Genomic DNA, 10,255 nt, shown 5'->3' on the forward strand with positions numbered 1-10,255 from the left:
TCGTGACTCCGGGCGGGGCGGGGAGGAGGGGGGGTCCTGGAGGTGCGGGTCAGCCCCTCCCCCGCCCGAGCAGATCGGGGCGTGCCAGGTGGGGTCGCAGGCTAGCGTAGGTGCATCCTAGAGCCCGCAGCGGCAGGGGGCGGGCCAGCGGGGCCGGAACCCCCCCAGCGAGGGATCCTGTGGGCGGAGCCGCCAGCCCCGCCCCGCCGGCCCCCTCCCCCGGGCCCCCCCGGGGTGCGGGCGGTGTCGGGGGCGGCCGGAGGGGGCTGGGCCGGCTGGCGCTGCCTGGGTCCTTCGAAGTCACCTGCTCTGCAGAACGGGTGCTAGGATCTTCACACCGCCCTGCTTCCCGAGGCAGCGCTGGGCATGTAGTTGGCGCCCAATAAGTGCTGGCTGATTCCAGGCCTTTTCCTTTTGCATCTGTGTGTGCCTGTACGTGGTGATTTTTAAGGGGGGACCCAGCCCGGCCGTGTCTCCATTTCTCCCCGGGGCTCAGGACTGACTCCAGACTTTCGCTGCTAAACCCCCTCACCTGTACCCCTCACCTGTGTACCCCCTCACCTGTACCCCCTCACCTGTGTACCCCCTCACCTGTACCCCCTCACCTGTGTATCCCCTCACCTGTACCCCCTCACCTGTACCCTCTCACCTGTACCCCCTCACCTGTATCCCCTCACCCGTTCTCCCTCACCCGTTCTCCCTCACCCGTACCTCCTCACCCGTACCCCCTCACCTGTACTCCCTCACCTTTTCTCCCTCACCTGTTCTCCCTCACCTGTTCCCTCTCACCTGTACTCCCTCACCTTGCTCTTTGCAGCTCTCCTTTGTGTGTTGTCCTGCCTTCTCAGAAGGTCAGGCGCTGGCTTTCTACCTGCCTGGCAAACCTCAGGCACTTGATAAACATTTGTTGACTTACTTCATGCCAAGTATGTGCCAATTAGTAGTCTCTCCTAAACAATGGGGTATAAAAAGAAAGTCAAAAACTCTCGTTGTCCCCAAAGATCTCGCATTCCAATAGGGGCCAGAATATGGTAGTGCTTTGAGGGGGAAAAATATTTTAAGGAATATGCAAAAAGAAGGCATTATTCTTTCCTTTAATTTTCTACCTTGTGCATACTTTTCAGAAGGTATATATGTATGAGGAGGGCAGCTAGGTGGTGCAGTGGATAGAGCACCAGTGCAGGAGTCAGGAGGACCTGAGTCCAACTCTCACCTCAGACACTTGACACTCACTAGCTGTGTGACCTTGGACAAGTCACTTAACCCAACTGCCTCATCCTGGGTCATCTCCAGTCATCCTGATGAATATCTGGTCACTGGATCCAGATGGCTCTGGAGGAGAAGTCAGGCTGGTGACCTGCACAGCCCTCCCTCACTCAAAACAAAGTCAAGTGCAAGTCATGTTATCATTTTTCTGATGGCATGGTCTTCTTTAGCAATGGAGGACGAACACACATATATGTATGTGGGCATTTCAGATCCTGAGCACAAGTGCTCAGGGAGTGTATATATTATATTTAATCTTGAAGGTTTCTGCTTGCCTCCAATCATACATTTAAGATTGGCAGGAACGTAAGGAGTCATTTAGTCCAACCCTTTCATTTTACAGATGAGGAAATTCAAACCTAAAGAAGTTAAATATATACCTGTCATGATATCAAAATGACTCTCCCTAAGGCCTCCTTGCAATGTGGCTTCCTACCCGTACTGTGCTGCAACTTGCAAAATTTACTAACCATTGTTTACTACTACATCTGATCATGTTTCTGTTCCCATCTTCCTTGACTTCTCCACAACTGACACAGTTGACTCCATGCTGTGTTTCTGTAACAGCACAACAGATGACCTCTGTGGGGAGGGCACTAGCCCTCTCCCTCTCTACCAAGGGGCCCCTTTCAGCTCTGGACCCACAAGAGCACAGACTGCATTCAATCGTGGGAAATCTGGTCACCAAAGAGACGGGTCAGGTTCCTATTTTCACTCTTTCTGGCCCCAACAACTTCTGAGAAAAAAATTACTTTATGCTCAGGTATTGTCACATCTAGGATCTTTCAAAAAATAGAAGTTGAAAGATACACAATATACAATATAAATCAGAAATACAGCAGCTATTTTATTTCTTCCACACAAAAGAAATACCAGGTTCAAACTGACAACTTATTACTCCTGTTATATTCTCCTGAGAGGCTGCTACTTTAAAATATCAGATGATGAGAGACTTGGAGATTACCAAATCTGTGTTTCATATTCTTGGCTCAGCATGGTCCAGACAATTCTCTCTGAGTGCTTGTCCTCTAGTAAGCCATCCCAGGGCTTGGGCTCATCTTTCTGTTGATCACATTTTCTCCAAGAAAAATGTCGTTGCAGGATACTCTTGCTGCCAGTTACCTCCAATTGAAGGACCCAGCACTTCCCCACCTCTCTCAAACTCTCTAAGCTATCTCTAAAGCTGGACTTTTTCATCTTGGGATTGCTATTCAGACACCTATGCTCAAAAAAGCAACTTTAAGCAAAAGAGACAACCATAATCCCAAAGTCTAGGCTTAAACTAGCCTAGGCAGGGCATGTGGATGCCACCATGTGTTATCAGGGTGAGAAAGGATCCTCATCCCTCTCCCACCCTTCATGGGACTTGTATACATTCTAGAGGGAGGAAAAGAGAGCCAGAGCTTTTAAATTGTAGTGACCAACACTACCAGCACTTTCACAAGATGGGAAATGTGGTGGAGGGAGGACTAAGAAATTACCGAGAATTTGCTGCACCATCCCAAAGCACTCCTCATTTCTCTTAGAGTTGAGCCTCAATGTCCCTAGAAAGTCACCAAGGTTAAATGAACAGGCAGTTTTCAGATGAAGAAATCAAAACTATCCATAGTCATGAAAAAATTCTCTAAATCACTATTAATTGGAGAAATGCAAATTAAAACAACTCTGAGGTGCCACTGCACACCTATCAGATTGACTGATATGACAGAAAAGGAAAATGATAAATTGGAGGAAATGTGGGAAAATTGGGACACTGATGTACTGTTGGTGGAGTTGTGAGCTGACTCAGCCATTCTGGGGAGCAATTTGGAATTATGCTCAAAGGACAATCAAGCTGTGCATACCCTTTGATCCAATAGTATCACTACTAGGTCTGTACCCCAAAGAGATTAAAAAGGGGGGAAGGACCTACTTGTATAAAAATATTTAAAGCAGTTCTTTTTGTGGTGGCAAAGAAATGGAAACTGAGAGGATGCCCATCCATTGGGAAATGGCTGAACATGTGGTATGGGATTGTAATGGAATACTACTGTGCAATAAGAAATGATGAACACTATGCTTACATGAACCGATGCACAGTGACGTGAGCAGAAGCAGGAGAACATGGTACACAGCAAAGACACTGTACGATGAAGAATTGTGAATGACTTATCTATTCTCAGCAATTCAATGACTCGACAATTTCAAAGGACTCATGATGAAAAATTTTGTTCACATGCAGAGTAAGAACTCATCAAGTCTGGATGCAGATCAAAGTATACTGTTTTCACTTTATTTTTTTTGTGTTTTTTTTCTTTTGGTTTACTTCTTTCACAACATGAATAATAAGGAAATGTTTTATATGATTGTATATTTATAACCTGTATCGAATTGCTTACCCTCTCAGGGAGAGAGGGAGAAAATGAGGAACTCAAAATTTGTATTTACACGTAATTGGAAAAAAGTAAAATGCTACTAAAAGAAAGAAAGAAAATCACCAAGCCACTACTCCTCCATAGTCTCCTTTACTGGGTCAGTCCTCTGTCCTAATATGTGAGTTTTCCCCCAATGCTCTGTCCTGGGCCTTTTTATTTTCTTTCTTTATGCAGTACTCTCTTTCCATAAGCTATCCCACATACTCCCAGGGATTCAATTACCTTTTCTACTCAGATGACTTAAAAATCTATATATCCAGCCCAAATTTCAGTCCTGCCTGCTAGACCTGACTGTTCTGTGGACAACTCAAACCTGACATGCCAAAAAATGTAATTTATCATTTGATAATTTATCATAAATTCATCCTTCTTCCAAACTTTCCTGTTTCTGATGACAGCAGCAGCAGCATGCTGGTTAGCGACCTCAGGGTCATCCTTGAATCTATAGTATGGGGTCCATTTACATTTTGCCCTGGAATGGGAAATTTAGAAGGGTAAAAATTTAATTCTTGCATTTGTCCTGCAAAGTAGAAGGAGGTAAGGAGAACACAAGCCTACCTATTAGCAGAGGAGCATTTTGGGATCTGTAGGAACAATGGACTTTAATCTATTTTCCACTTCCCTTTCTCTCTCCTTCCAATAAAGGAATCTGCAACCTGTTTTAACCTATCCCCTCCCTAGGACTTCCACTACCCTCTTTTCTCCTTAAACTAACCTCTAAGTGTGACTGTGGACCTTAGATAAAAAGCAACATTGATGGAAAGGGTACCAGATAATATTAAGATTGTTGCTTCTGGGAGGGGGGGCACCACTGAAGGAGCAGTAGTATATATATCCCACCTTATAGGAGAGGTGCTCAAATGGGGTGCTACCCCTACAGAGAGATGGGAGAAAATGAGCTATCTCGTTGCTTTCATTTTAGTCATTCTTGTTAGGGACACGTAAAGCTCAATTGTTTCTCCTTGCTGAAGGAGCACAAGTGTTTTCACTAGCCGCTAAATTTCAGCAAAACCCTGATTATCCTAACCTCGTTATAGTTCTGTCTCTGACTTCTAGAATAAATATAAATTAAGCCTCACTTTTAAGGTCCTCCACAATCTGGCTCCAACTTAGCTTTCCATCCTTATTTTCACATATTCAAAACTGGACTCCCCTTTGTTTCTTATCGTCCACATGGCATCCTCTCCCATGCATTTACATAAGCTGTCCCTGACAGATGGAATGCCCTTCTGTCTGCCTTTTACAATTTTGATTTTCATTCAAAGTTGAACCTAGATACCACCTTCTACGGATGCTTTCTCTGACACACCCTCTCCCCACCCATTCAAGTTATTAATTGTCTCTCCTTCAAATTACCATAAATGTATCTGACTACAAGTTCTCTCTCCACACACAACCCCAATTCCACCATATAAATTCCTTAAGGGAAGAATGGTTTTGTTTTTGTCTTTGGACCTAACACCTAAATTCCTTGCACTGAGTAAGTGCTTAATAGATGGCAATTGAATTGCATGTGTGGCAAGTACGATTTTCCTTTCATCTGAATTCTAACATCGTCTCTTTTGGTAGTCCCTAATATAGCAGACGAAAAGAACATAAGCCCTTCTTGCTACCCTCACCAGTTACATGCCTTATAGATCCTGTGACTTTCTCACTTCTAGCTAGGTTACCAACCCAGGGGGCCCACCTGTTAGCTTTTAAAATATCAAGCCCACAATTTTCTGAAAATTTGTCGGTGTGTTAATTGCTTCCCAGGTGATAATAGAACAGTCTCAATGTGTAAAAAGCAGCAGTTATTCCTTGGGCTTTACTGCCAATGCCATCTGCTGGTAAAACTATGGCAAATAGGACTGATTAATTTCCCTGCCTTTATTTCCCACCTTTCCAGCCTAATTATACTTCACTGTCTTCCATGAATTCAATGATCCAGGGATACTGGACTACTTGCATCTCTACGTCTTTCGTCCTGGAATGTTCTCCCTCCTCAGCCTCCCTGGCTTTCTTCAGGACTCGGCTCAAACTCTGCCTTCTACTCAGGGATTCTTCTAGTTTCCCCAAGTGTTAATGCCTTCCCCTTTCAAATTACCCTGTATGTAGCTTATCTGCATCTACATATTTATATGTTATCTACTCTATTAGAATATACAATCCTTTAAAAAAAAGAACTGTGTGGTTTGAATTTTCAGAGTTTTGCTTGTTTTGTTTTTGTTTTTTGCCTTTATATTCCTAATTCTTAGCACGTCTTCATATGTATATAGTAAACACTTCATAAATGCTTTTCAGCTGATTGTCTCCTACTTAGCATTAAGAACAAATGTTAAAGTTTCAAAGATGTGTTCTGGATCTCAAACTCTTTTCTTGTAAGCCTTTCTAGACTGTAGTTTAAATTGGACCACATTTCTTACTTGATATCTCTTTAAAATGCTTAAACTCTGTCTAAGGAAATGTGAAAGAGAATATAGAAGGGGGAGTAAAAGGAATTAAATTTTGGAGGTGATGTGGAGGAAAAGTTTGGCAATATTGATGCAGAAGTCAACTAGATTGGTTAAGTATGGTGTATTCCAAGTAGAGAAGCCTTTTCAGTTGCATAAAAAGGGAAGTCTTTTATCCTCAGGGTTTTTCACTAGTGTTTTAATTCAGTAAAACCTTCCTTTTTTCTGGTAAAATCCCTCCTCAATTTCTTTCTTTTGGAGAACAAAAATTGATGCCTTTTCTCCTAATTAGGGACATATTTCCAGAAGTAAAAACTAAGCATAAATTAACGGAAGATAATCTGTCTTTCCTAAATCCTCTGATTCTCTCACCAAATACATGTTCTACTAGAATGAGCACTATAACCCAGCTAACATAAAAAAAAGAGTTTAAACCAAAGGGTTTTGTTTTCTTCTCTGCTGTCTAAAATGGGAGTTAACAAATAGAAGAAATAACAAGGGATTTTGTACATGCAATTCTTTGATTGGCAAAGTTGCATAAATCTGAAAGGTTTGTTGGGGATCTTCAGAATGGAGGAGGGATGAGGAAGGAATAGAGCAGGAGAGCATATGGAGAACTCCTCTTGACTCAGAATGTTCATCTGAAGCATTCACATTTCTAGAACATAGATGCAACAGCATTCACATTTAAATCTTAAAATTTCCCAAACTAAAATGGAAATGATTTCACAGAATATGATATCGAAGGGAATTCAAAGAGCATCTAATCTGTACTGACTAATCATCACTTCTATAATATTCCCACCAAGGGATTGTTCATATTTTGTTTTAACACTTCCTGTGTTGGGGTGGAGGATATTTCTTTTTTTTCCTCTATTTTCTTTTAAATTTTAGTTTTAAATTTTATTTTTCAAGTACCACTGTCCCCCTCCCCAAATGAGAGAAAAAAAAATATCCCAAACCTCAATACATATATATATATAGTCTGGTGAAAAAAATTCCCCCATTAATCATATCCAAAAATGTGTCTCTGTGTTATGTCTTTAGGCTTCTGGATTTGTGGTTTATTGTATTTATTAAAGTTATAAAGTCTTTCAAGTTGTTTTTCTCTATTGTTGTGTTTGCCCTTCGTTCTCGAAGAGGACCATGATATTAAGATGATGACATGACTTGTAGTTGACTTTGATTTGAGTGAGGGAGGGCTGTGCAAGGTCACCAACCTCACTTTCTTTTCCTGAGCCATCTGGGTCCAGTGGCCTGATATTCGTCAGGATGACTGGAGATGGCCCAGGATGCAATGTGAGACCCTGACCCTTTCAGGCTAAGGTCTTATCACATTCTCACTTTGAGTGAGATACACCCATTCAATGAATAGGCTTCTTCAATTAGTTGTTCAAGGGATGGTCCCTTTAATAAAAAAAAAAGAATCTACTTAGGAGTAGAGAAATTGGATGCTATGAGGAGTGGGTTACTCATCTATGTGATATAGATTAGGAGGTTTAGAATGGCAGAGTGTTAGGGAGTTAAGGATCCTAAAGTATTTAGAGATCTGCCTTCTCAACAAGAAATTATTTAAATAGAAATAGGTGCCACTCTACTGAACTAAATAGTTTGGGAAATTCTAAAGTTCTCAAATCAAGATCCAGTTGACAAAGGAAAGGTGGAAAAGGCAGCCTCTCTTCTTCCTTCTATTGGGGAGAAGCTAATCAGCTCTCTTGTCTACACTCAACCCTTCCTGTATATCACTGACAGCTGCTAAGGGTGCTGCTAGTACTCCTTCCCAGAAAATCCTCCAAGCTTGTTCTCAGCTGAGAAGAGTAGGGATGCTTGAGAGAATGGATGGTGTAAGAGCTTTGGGACATAAGGTCAATGATATGATGACCTCATGGACAATAGTAATCCCAGGGCAGGTATATGCACATGGTGGAACTCTTCTAAGAATTCACAGGTGAGACTATAATGAAAACAATGATTCCACCAATGTTTTTCTCCATAATGTTGTTAGCATTGCAAAAATTGTTCTAATTCTGTTCACTTTACTCTTCATCAATTGATAAAGGTCTTCCTAGTTCCTATGAAACTGTTCATTTCATTATTTCTTACAGAATGATGACATCCTGTTACATTCTTTTACCACAATTTAGCCATTTCCCAATAGGGGGATACTTCTCTTGGTTTCTAATTTTTGGCCACCATTTGGCCACCATAATTTTCCTCATTTGCTATCTTTGCCAGTCTGATGGGTGTGAGGTAGAACCTCAGTGCTGTGTTCATTTGCATTTTTCTGTTAGTGATTTAGAGCATTTTTTCCCATAAGATTTTTGAAAGCTTTGATTTTTCTGAAAACTCTCTTAATGTCCTTTGACCATTTATCTAATGGGAATGGGAACCACTGATATATAAAGGTAGCCCATTCTACTTTTGAATAATCCTAATTGTTATGTAGGGCAACTAGATAATAGAGTGCTGTGCTTAGAGTCAGGAAGACCTGAGTTCAAATTGGGTCTCAGACACTTACTAGCTGTATGACCATCATCTGTAAAAGGAGCTGGAGAAGGAAATGGCAAACCTCTCCAGTATCATTGCCAAGGGGTCATGAAGAGTCCAACATTACTGAAATGCCTGAACAACATAAATAACAGAATTGTTATATAGTGTTGACATCTTTCTCTGACTTCCAAACATCAGTTCTTTCTCTGGATGTAAATAGCATTTTTTATCATAGATCCTTTGAAACTGTTTGGGTTATTGTATTACGGAGGATTGCTAAGTCATTCACAGTTGATCATTGTACAATATTGTCACCGTGTACCATGTTCTCCTCGTTCTACTCACTTCATTATTCATCAGTTCATGGAAGTGTTTCCAGGTTTTTCTGAAAGCATCCTGTACATTATTTTTTATTCCACTGTAGTATTCCATCATAATCATATACCATAAGTACACAACTACACTGGGCTGGCCATGTTGTTTGAATGCCAAACATACACTTGTCTAAAAGACTATTTTATGGAGAACTCACGTGGTAGTCAGAAGAAGCAATACAAGGATATTCTCAAGGTCTCTCTTAAGAACTTTGGAATAGATTGTGTAACATGGGAGACACTGGCACAGGACCCCCCAGCATGGTGTGCCCTCATCAGAGAAGGTGCTGTGCTCTATGAGCAAGTGAAGTAGCTAAAAAAAAAAAAACAAAAAAACCCCATGAGATGTACAGATTTAGAGAATCTGCCCCAAGTGTTCACATGGACTATCTGTGCCTAACCTGTGGTAGAGCATTCCAAGCTCATATTGCTCTGATCAGCCACAGTTGGACACGTAACTTACCTCTAACATAGTGATGTCACTTTGATCCTCTTCGAGAATGGAGGACAACAACCAATACCACAACTTCTCCAGCCATTCCCCAGTTGATGAGCATCCCTCCAATTTCCAATTCTTTGTCACCACAGAAAGATTTGCTATAAATGTTTTTGTACATATAGGTCCTTTTCCTTTTTTTTGGTCTGGTTTTTTGATCTCTTTGGGATACAGATCTAGTAGTGGTATTGCTGAGTCAAAAGGTATGCAGTTTTATAGCCCTTTGGGCATAACTCCAGATTATTTTTCAGAATGCTTGTGTCAGTTCGCAACTCCATCCACCTGCATTAGTGTCCCAGTTTTCTCACATTCTCTCCAACATTTCTCATTTTCCTTTTCTGTCATGTTAGCCAATCTGATAGATGTGAGGTGGTATTCTCAGGTTTTAATTTGCATTTCTCTAATCAATAGTGATTTAGAGCATCTTTTCCTATGATTATGGATAGCTTTGATTTTTTTCATCCGAAAATTGCCTATTTATATCCTTTGACCATTTATCAATTGGGGAATGACTTACATTCTTATAAAGTTGGCTCAGTTCTCTATATATTTGGGAAATGAGACCTTTATCAGAAAAATTTGCTATAAAAATTTCCCCTCACTTTTCTGCTTTCCTCCTAATTTTGGCTGCATTGATTCTATTTGTGAAAAACCTTTTAAAACCTCCTTTAAATTTAATGTAATCAAAATGATCCATTTTACATCCTGTAATGTTTTCTGTCTCTTGGTTTGTCATAAATTTTTTACTTCCCCATAGATCTGACAGATAAACTATTGCATGCT

Source organism: Notamacropus eugenii, chromosome 1 (genome assembly GCF_028372415.1).
Source record: "Notamacropus eugenii isolate mMacEug1 chromosome 1, mMacEug1.pri_v2, whole genome shotgun sequence".
NCBI lineage: Eukaryota > Metazoa > Chordata > Mammalia > Diprotodontia > Macropodidae > Notamacropus > Notamacropus eugenii.